The following is a 21,286-nucleotide window of genomic DNA, read 5'->3' as shown; positions in this document are numbered from 1 at the left end:
GGAGATGCCTGGATGCCCAGGCAGAAGTTCACTGCAGGTATGGGGCTCTCATGGAGAACCTCTGCTAGGGCAGTGCAGAAGGGAAATGAAGGGTCAGAGCCCTCACATAGAGTCCCTACTGGTGCTCTGCCTAGTGGAGCTGTGAAAAGAGGGCCACTGTTCTCCAGACCCCAGAATAGTAGCTCCACCTACAGTTTGCATCATGCACCTGGAACAGCCACAGACACTCAACACCAGCCCATGAAAGCACTGGGAGAGAGGCAGTACCCTGCAAAGCCATGGGGGCAGAGCTGCCCAAGGCCATGGGAACCCACCTCTTGCATCAGTGTGACCGGGATGTGAGACCTGGAGTCAAAGGAGATCATTTTGGAGCTTTAAAATTTGACTGCCCCACTAGATTTTAGACTTGGTTGGGCCCTGTAACCCCTTTGTTTTGGCCAATTTCTCCCATTGGAATGGCTGTATTTACCCAACATCTGTACTAGGACGTAATTAGCTTGCTTTTGACTTTACAGGCTCATAGACAGAAGGGATTTGCCTTGTCTCAGATGTAACTTTGTGGACTTTTGGGTTAATGCTGAAATGAGTTAAGACTTTGGGGGACTGTTGGGAAGGCATGATTGGTTTTGAAATGTGAGGACATGAAATTTGGAGAGGCCAGAGGTGAAATGATATGGTTTGGCTCTGTGTCCCTACCCAAATCTCATCTTGAATTGTACTCTTCTAATTCCCACATGTTGTGGGAGGGTGTCAGTAGGAGATAATTTGAATCATGGGGGCGGTTTCACCCATATTGTTCTCTTGGTAGTGAACAAGTCTCACAAGATCTGATGGTTTTATGAGGGGTTTCTGCTTTTGCATCTTCCTCATTTTCTCTTGCCGCCACCATGTAAGAAGTGCCTTTTGCCTCCCCCCATGATTCTGAAGCCTCCCCTGCCATGAGGAACTGTAAGTCCAATTAAACCTCTTTTTCTTCCAAGTCTTGGGCATATCTTTATCAGTGGCATGAAAACAGACTAATACATGGCTGAATAACATTTCTGCCTCCCCAAATTCAAGCAGAGAGCCCTGCTTAATGCCTCAAAGGAGGCATGTGTCAGGGTGGAAAAAGTAGTAGCCTAGGAACCTTTCAGGCTTTTTCAAAACAAAATGCTAACTATTCATAATAGGTCCAACTGGAAACCACCCAAATATACATCAAAAGTATAATAGATAAATAAAATGTGATCATACAATGGAGTACTATGCAAACCAATGCAACGAGAACGAACGAACCTTTGAGGAGGGGTTTGGGTCAGGGTTAGTGACAGGAAGGGGCATATGGAAGGCCTCTCAGTACTGGTAATGTTCTGTTTCTTGATCTGGGACACAGTAATCAAATCTATGTGTCACTTAATGAAAATTCACCAAGCTTTAAACTTAGAATATCTGCTCTTTTCTGTATGAATGTTACATTAATTTTAAAGTCTACTTTTTAAATTTTCCATTCTCATTTTGGGGAGAGAAAGACATTAGTAAAGTATATGGTGTGTCAGATAATGGTAAGTGCAACTAAAAATAGTAACAAAGCAAGAAAAAGGAACAGTCAGTGCCAGGTATATAGATGGGTATGGAAGGGGATTTACAATTTTAAAGGGTCATGGAAGGCTGAACTTAGAAGGTGACATTTAATTAGAAACCTGAAAAGAGTGTGGGTATGCAGCTTTCTAAAGGAAAGTACACAGAATAGATAGTTCAACCTATGCTTGTATACTGCAAATTATATCACAAAGAGAAAGTAATCCACCTAACTTCTACCATCTTTTATTTTTTTCAGTGGAATTATAACAACCTGGACCATTATAACATTTTTTAAAATGTTGTTTCCCCTGTGTGCATACAACAGAACAAAACAAAACAACATTAAGCCCTTAGAGGAAGGGGATTGATTCCTAGGTACAAGCAGAGCTAGTCAAAAGTAAAAGGAATGAGTTTACCCAGAATAGAAAGAAAATGGTCCAAGCAGGATAAAGAGGAAAGCTGAAGGAGAAATTACTCATTTTTACTCATTCACTTACTCACTCACTCTACAGAGAAATCAAAGGTTAATCACCAGCCGGGCGTGGTGGCTCACACCTGTAATCCCAGCACTTTGGGAGGCCAAGTCAGGTGGATCACGAGGTCCAGAGATTGAGATAATCCTGGCTAACATGGTGAAACCCCATCTCTACTAAAAATACAAAAAATTAGCCGGGTGTGGTGGCACGTGTAGTCCCAGCTACTCAGGAGGCTGAGGCAGGAGAATCACTTGAACCCGGGAGGCAGAGGATGCAGTGAGCCGAGATCGTGCCACTGCACTCCAGCCTGGGCAACAGAGTGAGACTCTGTCTCAAAAACAAACAAACAAAAACATGGTTAATCACCAATCTATGCCACATAACACACACACACATACATATGGTTTTCTAAAAATCAAGGATCACCAGACACAAGGAAAAATAAATTTTTTTTTGGAGAGAGGGTATCACTCTGTCACCTAGGCTAGAGTGCACTGGCACAATCAAACTTCACTGTAACCTTGAACTCCTGGGCTCAAATGATCCTCCCACCTCAGCCTCCTGAGCAGCTAGGACTACAGGTACATGTCACCATACCCAGCTAATTAAAAAATTTTTTTAGAGATGGGGGTCTCACTATGTTGCCCATGTTGGTCTCAAACTCCCAGCCTCAAGCGATCCTCCCACCTCAGCCTACCAAAGTGCTGGGATTACAGCCTCATTTGAGGAAAATTTCTAACAAAATACTGACAAAAACAACCAACAAAACAAACAAAAAAAAACTCAGAGAGATAAGACGTTATATCCTTGGAATAAGAACAGATGCTGTTTAAAAGAGAGGGGTAACAGAAATGCACACTACAATGGGTGAATTTCTTCATATATAAATGATACCTCAATAAAGATTGACAGGCTATTACCTAAATCTCCAGGATGCAGCCTAGTGAAAAAGCTGAGCTCCACAGCTGTGAAGGGACCCAGAGCTGCACTGTCCGAAAGGGTAGCACGAGCTACATATGGCTACTGAGCACTTGAAATGTGGCCAATGCAAGGGAAGATGTGCTAGAAATGTAAAGTACACACTGCATTTCAGACTCTTAATACCGAAAACAACCTGTAAATATCTCATTAATAATTTTTATATTCAATACATTTTGAAATGATAATATCTTGAATACATGGGGTTATATAAAAGATAGTATAAAAATTGATTTCATCTGTTTCTCTTTGTTAATGTGTCTTCTAGAATTTCATATGTGGCTCATGTGTGGCTTGTATATCATATTTCTGTTGGATACCTCTATGCTAGATCATACATTCGCTGTGGACAAGGGTTGTATCTAAATCATTTTTGTGTCCTCTAGGGAGCCTAGAGCATCATAAACCCTCAGTAGGTATTTGCTATTTGCTGAATTTTAAAAAAATATATATGTTTCACAGCATTAGTGTCCAAGTCTGTCATGTTAAAAGTGCATTTTGGAAGTTCAGTATAAGGCAAGTTGGATAGTCAATTCAAGTAACCACATCTCCATTCCTGTATTTGGTTGATTATTTAAAGTATTTTTGGTATCCTTTATAGATTATGATTTATGCTTCCATATTTAATCAGAACACAACAATCATTTTAATCACTACCTTCAATTATTTCAATAGCTATGATCACACAGATTTCAAAAATCGAGAAATGAAAAAAATCTGCTTTATCTTTTAAAGAGTGCCCTCTAGTGATCATAATATTATTAAAATACACTGGTCTGCAAAGATGAATTAGCTTTATAATAAAATTTAAAAATAAATGACTATGAAATCTGTATATAACAATGTTAAAGGACTCTCTGAAAAATATAGTAAAAACTAAATGCAGCAGACCACTAAAATATTGGCTTCAAGTGAACCAGTTTAATGCAAGAAAGCAGAAGAGAAAATATCCCTCAGTGTCATTTTAAAAATATCAATAAACATTCCATTTTATAAAAGTGGGTAAACTCAAAACCTAATTTGCTACCAATATTACTCCATGTAAACACTCTGACCACCAAGTTCATCAAAGCAACTAATGTAGCTGAGATATGGGCTGATTCAGGAAAATAGGAGGCCTCCTATAGAATTATATAAATGTTTCAAGCAGTTTGGACTTTTACCAGTCATAATAGGGGTTAATTTAACTAGTTCAGCCAGTACTCCTGAACTAGCAAAGGAGAAAAATGATTCATTATATTAGGACTGGCTAGAAAATTTTTGGAAAATAAGGTGGGCTGGGTGCAGTGGCTCACGCCTGTAATCCCAGCACTTTGGAAGGCCAATGCAGGTGGACTACTTGAGGTCAGGAGTTCGAGATCAGACTGGCCAACATGGCAAAACCCTGTCTCTACCAAAAACACAAAAATTAGTAGTCGGGCATGGTGGTAGGCGTCTGTAATCCCAGCTACTCGGGAGGCTGAGGCAGGAGAATTGCTTGAACCTGGAAGGCCGAGGTTGCAGTGAGCCAAGATTGCCCCATTGCACTCCAGCCTGGGGAACAGAGTGAGACTCCGTGTCAAAAGAAGAAAAAAGGTTTATTCACAGTGGGTGATTTCTGGTACCAAAGAGAGACTGATGCCAGACGTGAACAAGAGAAGCCCCTGATAATAGGTTTCTTTCCTTTGAGGTATCTAAGTCAATAAAAAGGTCAGAAATTACTCTGAAGAAATGTGGCCAATATAAGTGAAGGGATTGGTGCCAAGAGCAATCTCATGGAAAATCAGTATGTCTGAAGTTCAGGGTGTGATGCAGAGTCAGGAACCAAATCAGAGGCCAATTTTTAGTGACAAGAATCTGGGACTAGGCAAAGAACGTCAAAAGAGGAGCAGTTTTCTTGCTGCAGCCTTGAACAGCCAAGCCAGTGATGCCACAGCAGGCCCAAAGGCCCAAGACGTTGCATAATAGGATGTGCACACCCAGTAAGTCTACTCCTGTGCCTCAAACATATACCAGTTCATGGGGACTCACCCAGAACCCAGTTAGATACTTAAAGATGAAAAATACCCAGCCCATTTTGATGGCTCTATGTGACATGCCAGTACTCATTTACTGCTTATAGCTCTTCTTTGGGGTGACTGAGAATAATGAAGAAGGGAGAGTCTTCAAATAATACATCTTCTTACTTTGTCTGCCAGAAGAAAAGCCATAGCATCAGAATCTATATAAATTCCTGAGCAATGTCTAATGTCCTGCTGAAAAAGCTGAAAAAGCTGGACTGAAGGATTGGTAGCACAAAGGTTGGAGATTAAGAATGTGGATAGGCAGACTATGTGAAAGGGCTCAGAGAATTTGAACACACACATGAATTCTCACTTAAAGGCCCAGCAGCAGAAGTTCTTAATCATCCTTCTCAGTCTCCTTTGTCGGTTCTTCTTCCTCCCATCCTCTTTCGGTTGGAAAGCCCCACCATGCAATTTAAGGACTCTCATGTATACTCACTTCTTTAGTAACCATATCTAATCCCATGACTTTAAATACCACCTATCTGAAATCTCTCTCTCTCTACCTCCAGACTCATATATCCAACTACCTACCCAATATCTCAATTTGAATATTTGAATCTCTTCCACTGACATCCAAAACTAGTCTTTCCACCAAAACCTGCTCCTCTTTTCCCTCACACTAGCCTTCCCCATTTCATCTGATGTCAACTGGGATTGGTACTTATGCTGTCTCCAAAGAATATGGTATTTATCAGTGATTTTTTTAAATAATAAAAGAAAAAAACTGAAGCAGCTGGAATCCATTTATTCTTACAGTGGCATTCTCAGAAAATGATTTATTATTTCCTACTACCTAAATCCCTGAAAATGCTCTTGATTTTGTCCTTTCTGAAACTGAATTTTTCAGCTTTTTATTAGATTCTGAAAATTTTTCACTTTTCCTTAAAATAGAGTCAGTTTCTGTTGCTTACAAATAAAACCCCTTGTCCTACATGACCACCACCTCTCAACTCATTGACTCTGCTTCAGTACCCCTCAACTCTCAATTCACCACCAGTCCCATCTCCTCCCCTCCTTTCCACTTACAGTCAGAATGAAACAGCAGAATCATCCCACTTTCAACTAAAATAAACTCTACTCACACAACCCAGAATGCTCTTAGTGTTGAGAAATTCTGAAAATTAAAATTATCACGCTGGGCGTGGTGGCTCACATCTGTAGTCCCAGCACTTTGGGAGGCCAAGGTGGGTAGATCACTGGAGGTCAGGAGTTTTGAGACCAGCCTGGCCAACATGGCAAAACCTCATCTGTACTAAAAATACAAATATTAGCCAGGCATGGTGGTGCATGCCTGTAATCCCAGCTACTTGCGAGGCTGCGACATAAGAGTCGCTTGAACCTGGGAGGCGGAGGTTGCAATGAGCCAAGATCATGCTACTACACTCCAGCCTCAGCAACAGAGCGAGACTCTGTCTCAAAATGAAATAAAGCAAAATAAAATAAATCACCAAAGTATTTATTTCCAAACTGGCTATGTCAGCTATTTGTGGAAAGCACAGAGTAGCTAATCTCTAGCAGGGATTTCCTCACAGCTCATCTAAAATAGTTGCATAACACAAATTCTGATCACCTTTTCCTCTGATCCCACAAAATCTCTATTATACCAGCTAACCTCAGTCAAACACAATTAATTATTCCTAACTTCATGAAAGAAGGGACTATGTCTCATCTCTGTAACCCCATGTGAGGCATGTTGAATTTGCTTGTTGAATTTGTTCAGAAAGTAAAACAAAAATTGCTTTATATTTTTTGATGTCACCATACTTCAAATGATGCGTACTCTGAGTTGTATGTGATGTTGACTATCCACTACTAGTACATTTGAGTGTGAAATGTCTGCTAAGCTTTTCTGTTCATATTGAAAAATCAAGAGGAAATTATGTGGGCCTACAGATTGCTTAATTATATTGATACTTCTAACAAATTCATGAACTAGCCTAGGTCCAATTTTGCACACATTTCAAAAATACGAAAACCATATTACCCACATTAATTCTTCCCATCTCATCATTTTTTTAGTAAATATCTTATACTTAGGAGTTGGGAATGCTATGGGTAAACAAAGTGATCCAAACTTTTAAATTTTCATCAAATCCTACCCTAAATTTTACCCTTAAAAACATCTCATCAACAAGGTGAACATGAGTATCAATACCACTATACAATTCTCAAAGGTCAACAAGATGTGTTTTACCCCAAATTATATAACTTTATATAGGAGAGCCTCACAAATATATGGACAAGCACCATCTAGTGGTAGAAAGAATTACTCTGGATAAACAGTTAACATTGATGGTACAGCTAAATTACCTGCCAAAATCCAAATCATGGGCAGTTCTTATACAGGACCCAATTTTTTAAACAAATTTAATAATCACGTCATGACTAAATCAAGGGTAATGCCAGTTTTAGGGTAAATATTAAGTCTGAGTGGTCATGAGAACAGTCCAGATTGAGCTGTTTTAACATCCTTGCCTGAATCTTAAACCCACAGTAGAGGAAAGCGAATGCCTATATTGAGCACTGACTCTGCACATGTGTTGGGCATATTTACATATGTTGTATCTCATTTAACCCTCACAGGAACAGGGTAAGAAAGTTATTAAAATCCCCACTGTACAAATGAGAAAACTGACCCTCACGTATTAAATAATGTATCCTAAGTCATACAGACATTAAGTGATAGAGTCATCTCCTCATCTACCCCACCCCCTGCCATCTATTACTGGGTCCTTGGGAAAAAATTAAGTAATACAATAGAAGAAGTGCACGGAAACTCACTGAGCACTTAGTTTAGGGCACACGTAACTGACCCCAACATGGAAAAGAGAGATGTGCTATTGTATAACAGATAATCCCACAGACTTTAGGATTAACCAGACTGCTGCCATCTTAAAAGAAAACAGAGCCTGTATTAGTCTATTTTCTGTTGCTCATAATAGAATACCTGAAACTAGGTAATTTGTAAAGAAAAGGAATTTATTTCTTGCAGTTATGGAGGCTGAGAAGTCTCAGATTGACAGGCCAGATCTGGGGATGTTTAAAGACTATCACAACAAGGGAGTCCTTTATAAATTATTCAGCCCAATTTCAAAAGTTTCTCTTCTTTCTCAGACAGACAGATAGACACACACACACACACACACACACACACACACACAGCTGACATAAATACGTGCAAACTGGAGCTAGCATTCAAACTGCTGCTTTCCAATAGACATGCTCTTTGTGGCAAGGTTTGCAAGGTTTCTTCAAGGCCTTACATCTTCACATAATTTGATCGATATCACCTTAAGAACCGAAGGATGTGACAAATAGATGAGAGCTTAGCTTAATGAAAGAGGACATGACTTTGGAACCAAGAATGAGACCAAAAACTTTAAGTATGTAGTAACTGATTAATATATTATTTGGATTTTCTTAAAGGTAGCAAGAAAGAGAAAGGGGTGAGAGGAGAATCAATCATAAACGTGGGCCCACCTCCTCTTTGTCTTCCCCTTCCTACATAGTTCTAAAGTCATAGGTGGGGCCAAGCGAGGTAGGTATCTATGCTTGGGTGAAGACAGACAGTGGGGGTTGGCAGCGGCACTGAGACTCAGCAAGGTGAGGACAGCATCGATGCATGGGGCAGCCCTGCTTAGGGTGTCATGGCCCAAGCAGAGAAAGGAGGGTATAAGAACAGGGGGCAGGCTGCACGTGGTGTCAGAGCCCAGTGTGTATAAGGAGGCATCCCCTAGGGGAAGGGGGATGGATGTAGATGATATTGGGTGCTGGAGCCCAGACAATTGAGCAAGGCCTCTGAGGAGGATGCTCAGCATGTGGTTTCAAAACCCAAGCATGTGATATCAGAGCCAGAGTGAGGTGAGGGGGGATATTAAGAGATACTGGTTACATACAGATTGGTTAAGCAAATAAGTAAATATATTAAGGATAATGGGACCCACATTTCTGATTTTCAGGAAATGAACAAATATGAAAAGAAGGAAACAGAGAGATTAGATGAGGATCTGAGATATCAATATGAACTTATAATTTCAAGAGAGACAGATAAGAACTAGATATAAAAACAATATACGTGGATGGGCGCGGTGGTTCACACCTGTAATCCCAGCACTTTGGGAGGCCAAGGTGGGCAGATCACCTGAGGTCAAGAGTTCAAGACCAGCTTGGCCAATATGGTGAAACCACATCTCTACTCAAAATACAAAATTAGCCAGGCGTGGTGGCATATGCCTGTAATCCCAGCTACTTGGGAGGCTCAGGCAGGAGAATTGCTTGAACCTGGGAGGCGGAGGTTGCAGTGAGCTGAGACTGCACCATTGCACTCCAGCCTGGGCAACAAGAGTGAAACTGCATCTTAAAAACAAAAAATATATATACATGTAAAAGTGCATAGATCTATATATGAATATATACATATATTCCCTTACTCTCCCCTGAGAGGACTGGGAACAGCAACTCCTCAATAGCAACAAGTATACCTTGTGCCCAGATCTTGGCTTCTAAATATTTTTCTCCACTAAAATGAAAAAGGGATCCTCAGAGAAACTGCTGATTCCAAGAATGGAACAGGAAAAGTACAAGATGAGACTGGGACATCTTAGAAAGTAATCAAGTCCTCAAAGAATAATAGGGATATGTCAAAAGGATAGAGAAGTTAGCTTGAAGGGGCTTCCATGAGCCAAATCTAGGACAATTTGAGTATTAAAATAATGATAGTAAAAATAGGCTATATCCCACTGAATACAACAGAAAAGCAGGAGTCTACACTGGTTTAAAGAAGTAAATGGAGAGGCCGAGGCAGGCGGATCACCAGAAGTTGGGAGTTCGAGACCAGCCTGACCGACATGGAGAAACCCCATCTCTACTAAAAATACAAAATTAGCCGGGCATGATGGCGCATGCCCGTAATCCTAGCTACTCAGGAAGCTGAGGCAGTAGAATCACTTGAACCTGGGAGGAGGAGGTTGCAGTGAGCCAAGATTGCACCATAGAACTCCAGCCTAGGCAACAAGAGCGAAAGTCTATCTCAAAAAACAAAACAAAACAAAACAAAAAAGAAGTAAAAAGAAGAAGAAGAAGAAGAAGCAGAAGTAAATGAATACAGTCATGCACCACATAACAACATATCTGTCAATGACAGGCCACATTAAACAACAGTTCAAGATTATATACCAAAAGATTAAAGTGGAACTGAAAGGTTCCTATCACCTAATGATGTTGCAGCCATTGTAACACTGTAGCACAACTAATTACTCACTTTGTAACCTACTGCCAAGATTATATACCAAAAGATTAAAATGGAACTGAAAGATTCCTATCACCTAATGATTTTGCAGCCATTGTAACACTGTAGCACAAATAATTACTCACTTTTGTAACCTACCTCGCTGCCAATTAAATAAAGTATAGCACATATAATTATGTACAGTACATTACACTTGAAAAGGATAATAAATGACTATATTCCTGGTTTATGTATTTACTACACTTTTATCGTTATTTTAGAGTGTACTCCTACTTAGCTCACTGTAAAACAGCTTCAAGCAGGTCCTTCAGGAGGTATTCCAGAAAGGAGGGATTGTCATTAAGCAACACATGACTGTACATTAAGCGTCTGATAAAGAATTTACAGTTTCAAAGTGTCTCTACAAAAATGCTTGTTATCTACAAAAGAGAATAGAATATAATAGAGAATCCTCACAGACACCATCTTAGTCAAGTAATCACAATGAGAATAATCAATAACGGGACCAAGAAAAATCATTTGCTACCTGATAGGATTCTATGAGAAAAACATAGCATCATCACAGCCAAGGGTACCTACATAACCTGAATTCAATCATGAGGAACCATTGAGGCCAGGTGCAGTGGTTCATACCTATAATCCTGGCATTTTGGGAGGCCGAGGTGGGAGCATCACTAAAGCCCAGGAGTTTGAGACCAGCCTGGGCAAAATAGTGAGAACCCAGCTCTACAAAAATTACAAAAAAATTAGCTGGGTGTGGTGGCATGTGCCTGTGGACCCAGCTACTTGGGAAGCTGAGGGGAAGGATCACTTGAGCCTGGGAGGTCGAGGCTGCAGTGAGCCATGATCGCACCACTGCACTCCAGCCTGGGTGACAGAGCAAGATTGTCTATTAAAAAAAAAAAAAAACAACTACTGAACAAATTCAAATTGAATGGTATTCTACAAAATAATTGGCATGTATTCATCAAAACTATCAAGGTCAAGGTCACTAAAGTTAAGGAAAAATTGAGGAACTTTTGCAGAAAAAAAGGAGTCTGGAGAGACACGGCAACTAAATGGAAGGCATGATTGTGAACTGAATTATTTTGCTGTAAAGCATATTGTAACCATTGGCAAAACTTGCATAGAATAGACAGAATTAGATGGTGTCACTGTACCAATTTCTGATTAACAAATCTAATTAATTTCTTATTTTGATGAGTATACTGTGGTTATTTTGAAGAACATCTTTGTTTGTATGAAATATACACTAAAGTATTTCAGAGTGATAAAGTACCACATCAGCATCTAATGGTTCTGGAAGAAAAAACTGTACTGTACTTTCAACTTTTCTACAAATTTGAAATTATTTTAAAATAACAATTTTAACTTAAAGGTGAGTGAGGAATGCTACAGAGGCCTCCATATAGACTGCCAGCAGTTTCTTGTGACAACAGCAGCTGGAAGAGCTCAGCTTGTAGACAAACATGCACTGAGGGGAAAAGACCCCTCAGTTTTCCTCGAGTAAAACTCTCGAGGAAAAAGTGAAGCTCCTGTGAAGGAGCCACAGGACAAGGAGACTAAGGAGCCAATAGGGTATATTGGTTATATGGGACATTTCGAATGTGGGATATTAGGAAGTGTTCGGACTCAGATAAACTACAGGTGTCTAACTTGCAGATGACTCATCTGGCCTCCATGACAACAAAAGTGAAGAATTTTTAAGGTGATCACGAATATGAATGCTGGGCGTGGTGGCTCATGGCTATAATCCCAGCACTTTGGGAGGCAAGGAGGGCATATCATTTGAGGCCAGGAATTGGAGACGAGCCTGGCCAACATGGCGAAACTCCGTCTCTACTAAAAATGCAAAAATTCGCCGGGAGTTGGGATGAGCGCCTGTAATCCCAGTTACTCGGGAGGCTGAGGCAGGGGAATTGCTTGAATCCAGGAGCCGGAGGTTGCAGTGAGCCGAGATCGCAGCACTGCACTCCAGCCCATGCGACAGAGTGAGACTCTGTCTCCAAAGAAAAAAAACAAAACAAAACGAAAAACAAAAGAAAAAGAAAAAAGGAATATGAGCATGATAAATATGATAAAGTGACATTTAGTAAAGCATACTTTGAATGGAGCATGGTGTATGAAGGAAAGCAGTGAGTATCAAGCCAGAAACATGCAGTGGCGCTCATATGCTCATGCAGTGGCTTCTAATATCCTAGAAGGCCTAGGATATTAGTTTTAGGTGTCTCTATTTCATTTGCTAGGCAATAGAAAGACACTAAAGAATTTGCAAACAATATCCCAGCATATAGGATAGATTAGGAGAGATTAGAGGCAGGAAGACCAGTTGGGAGATTACTGTAATAAGATTATAAGTGTTGAAATAAGGGCAGAAGTAGGAAGCAAAGAGAGATTAAGGCAATACAAAGTTAATGGGATTTAGTAACTTAACGTATATAAAGGAAAGAAGAGATGAAGACTATTAAGAGCCTTGAAGAGAAATTGTACTCTGTTAAAAGGAAGAGATAGAGCTAGTAACCTATGCCTTAGTGAAAATATACAACAGGCAATTGAAAATGCAAACCTGGAAGTTGGGAGAGGACAGAAAGGAGAAAGATCTCACTTTCATTTATACAAGCTTATTGAAAGATACAGCATAAGACAAGAAGACTGCTGTAAATGGAATCTTGAGAAATGCCTCTTGTTAGGAAAAGAGACAGTGAAACAAAAAAATATTTCAATGAGTCAGAGAAAATGTCTTCTGCTAGTTATTTTTCCATTTGTCCCTCCCCTTCCACTTTCCCTGCTGCTTGCCGTAGGCTTCTGGTTGGGTTCAGCCAATGAAAGACCCCAATAGGGGATTAATAGGGTGGGAGAAAAATAGGCACAGAGCATTTTCTCCAGGCTCCCAATGCACAGATTGGCTATGTCTCTCCACTAAAGGCCACGGCCTTTCCACATGGCTGCCTCCCCAGGTTTTAGAGCTGTGCCCAAGGATGGTCATGGCTCCCTTCTGCTGCTTGCTCCAGGGTACTGTGCTATCCTTTGTTACCAATAAAACATTCTTTATTATTATCCTGCCAATACCTCTGTAAATAGCCTTTTATTAAATTCTCTTCAGTTGCCAATTTGAATGCATGATTTGGGCCAGGCGCAGTGGCTCACACCTGTAATCTTAGCACTTTGGGAGGCCAAGGCAGGCAGATCACCTGAGCTCAGGAGTTTGAGACTAGCCTGGGCAACATAGCAAAACTCTGTCTCTACTAAAAATACAAAAAATTAGCTGGACCTGGTGGTGCATGCCTGTAGTCCCAGCTACTCGGAGGCTGAGGCACGAGAATCGCTTGAACCTGGGAGCTGTAGGTTTGCAGTGAGCCAAGATTATGCCACTGCACTCCAGCCTGGGCAACAGAGAAAGACTGTCTCTAGATAGATAGATAAGATAGATAGATAGATAGATAGATAGATAGATAGATAGATAGATAGATAGATAGATAGAATGTATGATATGTTTCCTGCTACGACCTTCATTTGAATACAGTGCCCTATCTTTGTCAGTCATAATAATCTCCATAATGTATATTGAAGCATTTAATTTATCCCACTATCCCTAAACAAAGTTCTAGTCAACAGCCTTTTCCAGAATGTAATTGGCCCATTCTATCTTTGATCTCCTCTGTTGTCTTTCAAGATTCTGGATTCTAAGATACCAGAAGTGGAATACATCCTCTCCAAATCCTGTGGAAGCTGGTGCCTCCTGGGAAAAGGAAATCTGGGGACATCAGAAAACTTCACACCTGCAACTCAGGAAGCAACTTCTTTCTTATCTGGTAAGAGAGACATTGTTCCACAGACACTGGCCTGGCCTTCCTCAACTATGGTTCTTCTCTGAAAATGTCATGTAAGTCTCCATGTTTTACCAAAAGATATGAGGCTGGCCAGAAGGATATGAGGCTGGCCTATGGAATGATTCAGCCTAGCTCAGCTGAGCAGATGAGAGTGAGAATGGTAAAAGCTCCACTGACCAGGCACAGGAGAGAGAACTGAGGAGAGAAGTGAGAAATGAGAAGTAGAAGCCAGAGGAGGGCTCTGGAAATGTTACTGGGTTTATGAATTGTATCTCCTTTAAGAAATAACAGTATAGAAAGAAATTCCTTTTCAATTTTTATTGTTTTTGCAGCTATGGCCTGTGCTTCTTTAAAAATGCCACCACTCGGCCGGGCGCAGTGGCTCACGTCTGTAATCCCAGAACTTTGGGAGGCCAAGGCCGGACGAATCATGAGGTCAAGAGATCGAGACCATCCTGGCCAACATGGTGAAACTCTGTCTCTACTAAAGACACAAAAAAATTAGCTGGGAGTGGTGGCATGTGCCTGTAGTCCCACCTACTTGGGAGGCTGAGGCAGGAGAATTGCTTGAACCTGGGAGGCGGAGGGTGCAATGAGCCGAGATCGTGCCACTGCACTCCAGCCTGGCAAAACAGTGAAACCTTGTCTCAAAATAAAAAAATATATAAAAACATAAAAAAATACTACCACTCTTGGACTGATCTGTCTGATCCCAGCACAAATGAGATTATATTTACAAGGCAGAAGCTCTGTGGGTGCCTTTCTTCCTTCCCACCCCTCTCTCACCTGAATGCAGCTCTCCAGCAAGACCTGCCTCCACATCAGAGGAGTGCCAATAAACAGGAAGCATTCTTCCCAGAGAAACATACCAGAAATCCATTTACTGAAACCCACAACATCTGCATTTTTTGCAGTACAGTCACACTTTTGAAAGAGTAGTTTGGAATATAATGCCTACACCTTACTTACTTAGTGGGGTCAATAAAATTAGATTATTACATGGAAAGAAAATTACGAATGCATCATGTACACAGAATCAGAATGTTAGAACAGGGCCCTTGAAGAACAGAGTCTAGACATTTTAATGGTCCTCAGAATATCTGACATTACTTAAGCAAAAGAAAAACAAATTAATTGGTAGCCAAAGTGAGCAACTGATTATAACTATCATAATCTCAGATTCCAAATTTTTATTTTCATCACAAAAAGCCTCCTTATTCTAATTGACTTTAGAGTGGAGGCTAAAACTAATCTTTTAAAATGAATAGATAGTATTTTGAAAGACCTATATAATTGGAAATGAAAATTAAAATAACAATGTCATTTAACACTCATCAAACTAGCAAGAATGTTGAAGTTGGGTAACATCAAGACTAGTGAAGATGTTGAGAAACAGGAGTTTGCATCTATTACTGGTGAGGTATATAATGGTACAACCATGTGGTAAACTGAATCATTATTCATAATTCTTCACACCCTCCCTGTACTAGAATTCTAATCCACATCATTGCCAGATAACTTTGCAGTACCATTCACTAGAATATACAGAATATATAGCCCTACTTCACGGATGTTGGGCTTGGCCTTGTGACAAGCTGGGGTCCATGAAATGTGAGCAAAAATGACAGCAAGTCAGTTCTATGTATGGCCCACATGAGGTTTTACATATTTCCACTTGGCTTCTTTTGCTTCTGCCACTTTCCATGAGGAAAACATGTCCTAGGTAGCTGTTAGTCCAAGAGAATGAGAGACATGGAGCAGACCTGAACCCAACCTCAATCCAACCTGCAGACTGGAGCTCAGTGCCTGAAGTCCAGAATCCTGCCCAGCTAATTTTTGTTGCAATCTACCCACAGGTTGACAGGGAAAAATAAATACTTACTATATGAACCACTGAGTTTTGAACTTGGGGTCTTTTGGGGTTTGTTGTTGTTGTTGTTATTGTTGTTGTTTGAGAGAGTCTTGCTCTGTCACCCAGGCTGGAGTGTAGTGGCCTGATCTCGGCTCACTGCAAACTCCGCCTCCTGGGTTCAGGCGATTCTCTCCCTCAGCCTCCCAAGTAGCTGAGATTGCAGGCTCCTGCCACCACGCCCAGCTAATTTTTTTTGTATGTTTTAGTAGAGAAGGGGTTTCATCATGTTGGCCAGGTTGGTCTCGAACTCCTGACCTCAGGTGATCTGCCTGTCTCGGCCTCCCAAAGTTCTGGGATTACAGGTGTGAGCCACCATGCCTGGCCTTGTTTCTTTTAATGTAGCATCACTACAGCAATCTCTGAGACAACCATTCTGTAAAGGAATCTGGCAATACCCAGTAAAGTTGAAGATGCTCATATGGCCCAGCAAACAGCACTTCCAAGTATGTGTCCTAAAGCAGTGGTTCTCAGACCAATCAGATCTAATATTTCCTTTTAAAGGAAATTATTTAAAACACCCTTTTTCTATTCTATAACAAACATAATAGATAACCTACCTAATCCATATAAATTTCAAAGAAAAAAAAAAAAGGCTGGGCATGGTGGTTCATGCCTGTAATTCCAGCACTTTAGGAGGCCAAGGCGGGCAGATCACTTGAGGTCAGGAGTTCAAGACCAGCCTGGCCAACATGATGAAACCCTGTCTCTAGTAAAAATACAAAAATGAGCCAGGTGTGGAGCCAGGCACCTGTAATCCCAGCTACTCGGGAGACTGAGGAAGGAGAACCGCTTGAACCCGGGAGGTGGAGGCTGCAGTGAGCCAAGATCATGCCACTGCACTCTAGCCTGGGAGACAAAGAGAGACTCCATCTCAAAAAAAAAAAAAATTGTTTTCAAAAAACCCCCATAATATCTGATATGGTTCAGCTGTGTCCCCATCCAAATCTCATCTTTAATTGTAGCTCCCATAATCCTCACATGTCATGGGAGAGACTTAGTGGGAGGTAATTGAACCATGGGGGTGGGTTTTTCCCATGCTGTTGTGATAGTGAATAAGTTTCATGAGATCTGATGGTTTTATAAAGGGCAGTTCCCCTGCACACGCTCTCTTGCCTGCTACCATGTAAGACATGCCTTTGCTCCTCCTTCGCCTTCTGCCATGACTATGAAGCCTCCTCAGCCATGTGGAACTGTGAGTCCATTAAACCTCTTTTTCTTTATAAATTACCCAGTCTCGGGTATTTCTTCACAGCAGTATGAAAATGGACTAATGCAATAGCCTAACTAAAATATGAAAAAAATACATAAAATATTACTTATAATCAGGGCAGAATTGAGATGAGGCAAGCAAGGTGCTTAGGGTGCAAAATTTAAGCAGGCAAAGTAGTGGAAGTGCTGAACCTGCACTTGCAGGACACTTGCATTTGTATCTCCTCAAATTTTGCACCTAAGCAACCTCACTTGCCTCACCTTAGTCCTGGCCCTATTTAGAAAATATAATTATATTAAAAATGCAAATTTTTTCATGACTTTGGTAGAGGATTTAATGAAGTAAACAGACATTTCACTCCTATATACTGTCATCATGAATTCAAAACCTACAAATGCAGGATGATACAAGTGTGTTACTTTGTTCGGAACTTGGTAAAAGTTCCGAACAAAGTAAACTCTTCCCTCAATGTGCATGATAGTTTAAATTCAAAAAGAAAAGGCCCGGTGCAGTGGCTCATGCCTGTAATCCTAGCACTTTGGGAGGCCGAGGCAGGTGGATCACGAGGTCAGGAGATCGAGACCATCCTGGCTAACACGGTGAAACCCCGTCTCTACTAAAAATACAAAAAATTAGCTGGGCGTGGTGGCAGATGCCTGTAGTCCCAGCTACTTGGGAGGCTGAGGCAGGAAGGAGAATGTCGTGAACCCAGGAGGCAGAGCTTGCAGTGAGCCGAGATCACACCACTGCACTCCAGCCTGGGCGACACAGTGAGGCTCTGTCTCAGAAAAAAAAAAAAAAAAAAAAAAAAGCATATACTAAAACCATGCCAAAAATACTTTGGTTTTATACACAAAATGGAGGTTCTAGAGTCAGATCATCATACAAAGAATTTTTAAGTACAAGAATACCTGAGGGGGATATTTAAAAATTATATGGGAGAAAGGCAGACACACACATCACAGGTCATCATACATCCTTTGTCCTCACCCTCTCCCAATGTCAATAAGGCTCTCCCAATCAATAATTGAAAATATTCCTCCTGCTGGCATTTCCTGAAGAAAAAAGAAATATGTAAAAATTTAAAAAATAAAATGTCCCCCACAAATTTCCAAACTTTCCCTAGTTGATCCCATTACTATTGATAACACTTTCCCTTGATAAATCAAATACATGTGTAAAGAGGTCCATGCAGCATTAATTTACCTATTTATGGTAAAATGGATATGCCATGGTATACTCATGCAATGAAATACTATATAACAATTAAATTAACTATATCTACAACATGCGAAGATCTCATAAACATAATGTTTGATAATAGAAACAAGTTGCAGAAGGGTATGGGCAGTAGTCTATCATGTACATTTTTAAAACTCACAAAATAACTATACATTATTGATGAATACATTAAATACATGGGAACAATACCAACTTCAGGACAATGGTTACCAATAAAGGAAACATGTGGGGAAAGGGATGTAGGAGTACCTTTACCTGTCTAGGTAACAGTTTATTTTTAAAAACAGAGAGGCCAGGAGCAGTGCTCACACCTGTAATCCCAACACCTTGGGAGGCCAAGGCAGTAGCATTGCTTGAGCCCAGGAGTTTGAGGTCAGTCTGGGCAACATGAGGAGACCCCATCTTTACAAAAAGTTAAAAAGTAGTCTGACGTGGTGGCACACACGTGTAGTCCCAGCTACTCAGGAGGCTGAGATGGAAGGATTGCTTGAGCCTGGGAGGTCAAGACTGCAAAAAGCCATGATTGTGCCACTGCACTCCAGCCTGGGTGATAGCACAAGAGCTTGTCTCAATTAACCAATCAATAAAGAGAGAGAGAGACAGAGGACAAGAAATACACAAGATGAGCCTAGAACATCTTGTAGTGCTAAAAAGTAAGGAAATTCTCAAAAGAAAAACCCACTACCATGGGAGTATGTCAAAGAAACACAGAAGCCAAGCAGCAGAGCTCTCAATGGGCCAAAACTGGAAAAATGTGAACAATGAAATAAAGTAGTATTGGATTATAACCTATATAAAATAAATATCCGTGAATCCATACTGCTATAAACAAATGAATGAATAAGTGAATAAATAAATGGGGGAGGGAGAGGAGGCTGCAACGCCGAGCGGAGGAGGCAGGAATCGGAGTGCGAGCAGTAGCTGAGTGGGCACCATGGCTGGGATCGCCACCATCGAGGCGGTTAAGGGCAATATCCAGGTTCTGCAGCAGCAGGCAGATGATGCAGAGGAGCGAGCTGATCGTCTCCAGTGAGAAGTTGAGGGAGAAAGGTGTTCCCAGGAACAGGCTGAGGCTGAGGTGGCCTCCTTGAACCGTAGGATCCAGCTGGTTCATGAGAAGCTGGACTGTGCTCAGGAGCGCCCAGCCACTGCCCTGCAAAAGCTGGAAGAAGCGGAAAAAACTGCTGATGAGAGTGAGAGAGGTATGAAGTTTATTGAAAACCAGCCCTTAAAAGATGAAGAAAAGATGGAACTCCAAGAAATTCAACTCAAAGAAGCTAAGCACATTGCAGAAGAGGCAAATAGGAAGTATGAAGAGGTAGCTCATAAGTTGGTGATCATTGAAAGAGACTTGGAATGCACAGAAGAACAAACTGAGCTGGCAGAGTACCGTTGCCGAGAGATGGATGAGCAGATCAGACTGATGGACCAGAATCTGAAGTGTCTGAGTCCTGCTGAAGAAAAGTACTCTCAAAAAGAAGACAAATATGAGAAAGAGATAAAGATTCTTACTGATAAATTCAAGGAGGGAGAGACCCGCGATGGGTTTGCTGAGAGATCGGTAGCCAAGCTGGAAAATACAATTGAAGACCTGGAAGATAAATTCAAATGCACCAAAGGACAGCGCCTCTGTACACAAAAGATGCTGGTCCAGACTCTGCTTGACCTGAATGAGATGTAGAACGCCCAGTCCCACCCTGCTGCTGCTCCTCCCTCTGACCCTGACTCTGCCTGAGGCCAGCCTGCCTGAAGCTGACCTTTAACTGAGGACTGATCTTTAACTGGAAGGCTGCTTTCCGCTTTTGCCTCCCGCTCCTGCCCTGTGTCTTTTTCCCCAAATTGTCTCTGCCTCTTCCCGGAGATTCCAGCTGGGATAGAGGCTGAGCACCTTTGGAAACAACATTTAAGGGAATGTGAGCACAATGCATAACGTCTTTAAAAGGCATATTGTGATGTACACATTTGTGATTACCTTTTTTGTTGTTTTGTAGCAACCATTTGTAAAACATTCCAAGTAATTCCACAGCCCTGAAGCAGCAATCTAATCCTTTTCTCACTTTTGGAAGGTGACTTTTCAGCTTAATGCATATTGCCCGCTCCATAGAGAAGAAAAGGTATAGGCCTGCCTTACCGAGAGCCAAACAGAGCCCAGGGAAAGACTCCACTATGGGAAACCTTATTGCTCTGTACAAAGTACCAGCTAAACCAGAAAGGTGATTCCAGGAGAAGTTAGCCAAATAACAACAAAAACAAACAAAAATGTGCTGTTCAAGTTTTCAGCTTTAATATACCTTTGGACAACATTATTTCTTTTTTCTTATTTTTTTTTTCATTAGAATTGACCAAATCAAGATGTAAGAACTCTGAGACCAAATTTTTGTCCCATCTCTACCCCCTCCCAACTGCTTACAGAATGGATCATGTGACCCTTATGTTGAGGTGACCACTTAATTGCTTTCCTGCCTCCTTGAAAGAAAGATGATTATGTTTTTGCCACTGATTCAGCCATGTGAAACTCATTACCCTTTTCTGGGTTTGAAGCTGCTGTCTCTAAAAGTGCCATCTCATTGTGCTTTGTATCAGTCAGTGCTGCAGAAATCTTGAATAGCTTATGTACAAAACTTTTTAAATCTTATATTATTTTTAAACTTTGCTTCTTTGGGTTTGTGGCACCCTGGCCATCCCACCTGGCTGTGACAGCCTCTGCAGTCTGTGGGCTGGCAGTTTACTGATTTTTTAAAGTTTCTTTCCCTACCGAGTCCCCATTTTCTGGTAAGGTTTCTAG

The 21,286-nt window shown here is 41.1% G+C and overlaps 1 protein-coding gene and 1 pseudogene across 7 annotated transcripts in view; one reads left to right on the top strand and one right to left on the bottom strand.

Moving 5' to 3' along the window:
* Positions 1-21,286, bottom strand: part of ST7 (suppression of tumorigenicity 7) — a 277,197-nt gene that overhangs the window by 237,951 nt on the left and 17,960 nt on the right. The gene's annotated exons all lie outside the window — the stretch shown is intronic.
* Positions 19,436-20,182, top strand: LOC101129447 (tropomyosin alpha-3 chain-like; annotated as a pseudogene).

This window comes from Gorilla gorilla, chromosome 6 (assembly GCF_029281585.2).
Source record: "Gorilla gorilla gorilla isolate KB3781 chromosome 6, NHGRI_mGorGor1-v2.1_pri, whole genome shotgun sequence".
In the NCBI taxonomy this organism is placed as follows: domain Eukaryota; kingdom Metazoa; phylum Chordata; class Mammalia; order Primates; family Hominidae; genus Gorilla; species Gorilla gorilla.
This window is presented reverse-complemented; position numbering and strand designations above follow the sequence as displayed.